We start from the raw sequence: 5,860 nt of genomic DNA, 5'->3' as shown, positions 1-5,860 counted from the left end.
TAGACTTTACTTCAGATGCAAGAGCAAGAGGATCATGATTTTTTAGTTCAAGAGTGAAGAGTTTAATCATGAGCTGAACAACTTCAAGTGCAAAATGTGAGTCATAGAGTTCTTTCAGCTTTTGTAAAGCTTCAACGCAGTTGAATAAGATGAAATATGACGACTTACTTCTTCATTTACAGATGCTACGATCAATGCATAGGCTTTGCTGTTCTTGTTTTCCCAAATGACAAGCTCTTTATCTGATGTAGGCTGCACTGGGTCTTTGTCTTCTTCTCCGACACACACTCCTTTCCACAACTCATTGTAGATGAGGGTGTGTTTTACCATCCGGGACCATTCAGGATAGTTCTCCTTGCCAGTGAGAACTATTCCTACCATAGAGATGATTGAATGCATTCTGTAGAAAATTACTTCTGCTGACAAAAAAAAATGTGCTTTTGAGGAAAAAAAACTTTTGCTGCTAAAAGAATGATTCTGATTCTGCTATGCCATTTATATGTTATTGACCATTGAAACGAATGCTGATAACATACTACCACTGTAACATATATCACCACATATATATCACTGCATAAACAATTTAAGTGCTTGTGTTAAACGCTGCCCAAACGTCCGCGGGACATGGTAATGGAACAATTAGATCGCAAACAATATGTTGTGCTATTACCGTCGCTCTGGTTGATTAAACTCAGATTGCCAACACAAGAAGCCACATGACTGGTCCACATGTAATTACTGAAGAGACTTGGGGAGTTCGCTACCAGTTTTACTCAAAACACTGAAATTCATGCGATAGCTGAATATGTTTTTACGAAAATATCAAAATCAACTTAAACGCCCACCGTGGGGCACGAACCCACGACCAAAAGGTTAAGAGCCTTGCGCTCTACCAACTGAGCTAGAGAGCACTACAGAGCATTGAACGACTTATTTGAAATCTCTAAAAAGAGGACGGATGTATTCACGTATCACGTTGGAGTTCAAATGATATAAGTGAGAGATCTTCTTGCCACGGACGGTTCCAACCGGAGACTAGAAATCCGCAACAATACTCAGCAGAAAATTTTTGTTTTCATGGCAACGGGTGGCGCAACAATTCTCAGCAGAATGGATTAAATTTTTGTTTTCATGGCAACGGGTGGCAGACATAAAACACCGCAACAATTCTCAGCATTGTATACATTATGAATTCAATATAAGCAGCGTTGTATACATTGTATATCCAATAACTGAACCGACAGTGTCCAAGGCATATACAAACAGCGTGTAAACAATGCATATACAAACCCGTTACCAGTTTTAATGCACTGCGCATTCAGAACGATGATACCACATTCTTTGTCAGGCAGCGTTCAACAGTCCAGCTGCGTCCTCCACAATGGAGATTTGCATCACCGGAATGGCACCAAAATCTGGATTCACGTCTCAAAAACCTTCCCAACTGGTAAAAGGATGAAAACCCTGGATCAGGCAGCGTTCAACAATCTTGTCGATGGTGTTTTCGCTGCGCATGGAGTCTCTCAGAACGGTGAGAGCGTTAGGTGAGAGAACGTTAGGTGAGAGAGCGTTAGGGCAGCACAGGCGTGGCAGAGACGCAGGACAGAGGCAGCGCTCAGGACAGAGTGGCGCTCAGGACAGAGTAATGATATTTCAGGACAGAGGTAGTGGCAGGGAGTTACGACTATTTTAGAATTTGGCTCTGATACCATGTCAGGCCAGGAGTAACTCCAGACTTGGCAGAAAAACTGATTCGTATATTTCATTAGGTAGCTATCGTTTATATACATGAATGTGACTGATCAGTTCATCTTCTTGATGACTGTTCACATTCCGGGTTCACCCAACCGCTGAGGATTAGGTGTCAACAAGGATCTTAAAACTTTTTCAACTAAGGTAACTTCCTTTATATCTTCACCCAGATTCTTCATACAATTAACAACCTCATCTATACGTAATAAGTGACTGGTTATATTTTCATCACTGTGCATCTTAGGAGTTTCATACTGAATTCTGAGAGTTTGAAGTTTAGCACGTTTTACCTGAGAGTCTCCTTCATAGCTCAAAATGATTTTGTCCCATATTCCTTTGGTTGTTTTGAGCTGCATGATTTTGACAAACTCTGATGGCGACAAACTTCCCAATAATGTATTGACAACCCTAGCATTGGTTTTATATTGCTTTTTACTTGTTGTATCTATAGGAATTTCTGATGGAAATGTATATCCTCCTTCCACGATTTCCCAGACATCCGTTCCAAGTGATTGTAGATAGGTCGTGGTTCTTATATTCCAATAAACAAAGTTTCTCCCATCAAAGATTGGCGGTCTGATGGATCCCACGTTTTCTTGATTACTCATGATGATAGATTTCCCTTCAAGCGATCAAGCTTCTTCTGAAGGACCTGCTCTGATACCAATTGTTGGAAATAACACTGAGAGGGGGGTGAATCAGTGTTATCAGATCAATAATTTTAATTCCCAAACCGATTTGTATACGCTACTTCAGCTAAGTGAATTTGCGTATACACGCGACTGTACTTAAAGCAACCAACGTATATGCAGAGAACTTCTGATTTAGCCAATTAATCATGCATTGAACTTTAAACAGTATATCAGAGATTTATTAGATAGTGCAGTAAATAGATTAAAGTATCACACATAAGCAACACACATGAACACCAAGATTTAAGGTTGAAACCCAATGTGGGTGAAAACCACCTGCTGTTGTCGTCCTTGTCTTCTTTTAATAATAAGAAAATCTGTTTACAACATTGTACTGGTTTAGACTCATACCAGTACGTAGGCTTCTACCTGCAGAAGGCTACAACCTTCTCTCGTTCTCCAGCTTCTACTGGAAGGGAACTACAACCCCCTAGCTTTTGTACTAGCCGATATGTTTACGAGTACGTAGGCGCTGACCTACAGAAGGCTATGACCTTCTTTCTTTCTTCAGAGACCACGTTTCATAAATTTTAAGACTGGATCCATCAACAATATCATAACTGTAATCAAATACATCTGCATCAACCGATCACTAAAACTCAAACATCACTTTCTGAATCAACTGAATCAATCAATTACTTTGACAGTCAATCTTATCGGTTAGAATACTGTCACCAGAATACAGCGACCAGAACCCAAACCATAACCTAGAACTCTGCAACCGCAAGCAGAAACAACTGAAACATACTTTATAAGGTATACGCTACTTCCATGTGTCAAACCTGTGTGTATACACGCTTTTATCAAATCCAACCAGTGTATACATCTCTAAATATTAATTCATAATTCTGTAGCTATTCCAGACTTCAGTTATACCTAGATCATAATATTTACAGAATAACACGTGTCAATATTCAGATCTAGACTATACATGATCAAACCACATAAAGATAATTCATCTCAAGCCTTAAGATCCCGATTCATCATTAGATCTTATCCTTCATCAAATGCTAAGGTTCATCCTTGGTTCAGATCAAGCACAACACCATAAGCCAATAACCTGCATACTAGATCTCACACTTCATCAAATATTCGATACTTGCACACTTGGCCTAATTATCTTCTTCTTCTTTTATAGTTTTAGGCCTTTCTCAATACCATGGACCAAAACCACTTAGGACCAATACCTTGGACCAAATACCTAGGGTCAATACCTCAGACCAGATACCTTGGACCAATACCATGGATCAAAATACCATGGACCAAAAACTTAGTTTTCCAAGATATATGTGCTTTTCCTTCTGTGAAAGTGCGTGTGTACGTATACGCTACTTGTGTTCAATGAACCTGCGTGTATATGCACCTTGGTTAAGGTGAACCTGCATATACCTCTCTTTCTTCATTATTTGTAGTCTGATCTGTAATTCTTTGCTGTTAACCTGCTGTACTGTGATCTTTCATATGAGTGAGTTTCCATCAAGGACAACACCTGTATCATAATGCAAACATTATTTTTCTGTAACTTTTTTCTTGGTGATTTGGGGGATGACAACTGCTTCTGTGCAAGGGATTGGTGAAATGTTTCCACTGGGATAGATGTATCTCCTGTTTGGAACAAACTAATAAAGCCAATATAAGATAGAGATCTAGTAGTTCTCTTTGAATCAAATTCTCCTACAGTTCAATAACGTAAAGTACATCACTGAACAATGATTTTAATATCATATATAAATTAATATAAAGGCCACAAGTCTATACCACATTTATTGTCATTAAATGGACATGTGCTAGTGCATACAGAAGGGGAACCATATCTAAAAGAAATGGGATTCCTCTAGAGATGGGGAGACAAAGTGGTAGCTGCTTCCTTTCTAATTCGTTCATCTGTGCTACAGAAAAGAAACATTTTCACAACTTCCCTCATGGAAGGCCTATTGATGGGCAGAGTGCTAGTGCATAACAAAGCCACCCTTAACACGAACATGCACATATGCATTGAATCTTGATGAGTAGATAAGATCCCTTACAAAACAATGGAAGATAAAGATACTAGATTGGATGCATTCCCTTGTGAGGATGCATTCTCATGTGAGTTCTAGAAAGAAACTTTGGATTTTGACAAGCCATATTTTTTACAAATGTGAAAGGGGAGCCATGAATCCTAGGCTCTTTAAATTCTTGGTAACCAATTAGCTTATTGAATGTATCCTACAAGAACCTAACCAAGGCCCTGGCGCTTATATATCCTGCTAATAGTTGTGTCTTCAGCAAACTAGCTTCATTCAGGGCCAACTTTTTTTAGACAACATTCTCTTTTGGGAGCGCATAGAATGGACTTGATCTTTGGGCCTAAATAACCTCTTCATCAAGGTAGATTTCAAAAAGTCTTGACCATGTGGAATGGAGTCTGGACTTTCATGCTAACCATGCTAAAAGCACTAGGCTTTTGCCTTTTTCTTTAGCAATGTTGTTGAAACTCTATTTGTTGAATCATATATTTGTCTTTCCATAAATATATGTAAATCAAAGGAAACATCTAATCCACCTAACAAGGTTGTTTGATTGTCCTTGTGCTTTATGATATAGTTGTTGAAGCTTTACTCTCTACAATGTTTAATTTAGAATAAACCGCATTGTTCTACATCTATTCCTTTGTCATCATCTCTTTGATAGAACAATCTCAAAACAGGCTACCCTGCATAAGATGTTTCACAGTTGGGCTGTAAAAATACCCTATCATATACACTAAAGGGAATGTGAAACTCAACTTGATTCTTGTTTTGAAGGATATGCTACAAAACAATAGCTCATATACGTGCTACTATTAAGAAAGTGAGATTCTAGCTATGTTATGAATTGTTACCAAATCTGGCTGGAGGATCCTCTGATGTCTTTGTTGAAGACCCAACATGTCTATTATTTGCCTATAACTTTGTTCTTGGTGACTTGGGGGATAACAACTACTTCTATGCAAGGGATTGGTGAAATGTTTCCACTGCAATAGATGTATCTCCTATTTGGAACAAACTAATAAATCCAATATAAGATAGAGATATAGTACTTATATTTGACTAAAATTCTCCTATGGTTCAACAACGTAAAGGGCATCATTGAACAATGCTTTTAATATCAAATATAAATTAAGATAAAGGTCACAAGTCTATGTCACATTTATTGTCATTAAATGGACATGTGATAGTACCTACAGAAGGGGAAGCATATCTAAAAGAACTGGGATTCCTCTTGAGATGGGGAGACAAAGTGGTAGCTTCTTTCTTTCTAATTCGTTCATCTGTGCTGTAGAAAAGCAACATTTTCACAACTTCCCTCATGGAAGTCCCGTTGATGGGCAGAGTGCTAGTGCATAACAAAGCCACCCTTAACACCAACATGCATATATAAATTGAATCTTAATG

General features: G+C 38.4%; 1 non-coding gene across 1 annotated transcript; it reads right to left on the bottom strand.

Annotated features, from left to right (window-relative positions):
* Window positions 1-838: 838 nt before the first annotated feature.
* TRNAK-CUU (transfer RNA lysine (anticodon CUU)) lies at window positions 839-910 on the bottom strand. The gene has a single exon. It is a non-coding gene; the product is annotated as a tRNA-Lys (tRNA).
* Window positions 911-5,860: the final 4,950 nt, after the last annotated feature.

Source organism: Pinus tabuliformis, chromosome J, assembly GCF_031772625.1.
Source record: "Pinus tabuliformis cultivar Carrire ecotype Pingquan chromosome J, CPIR1, whole genome shotgun sequence".
Lineage (NCBI taxonomy): Eukaryota > Viridiplantae > Streptophyta > Pinopsida > Pinales > Pinaceae > Pinus > Pinus tabuliformis.
This window is presented reverse-complemented; position numbering and strand designations above follow the sequence as displayed.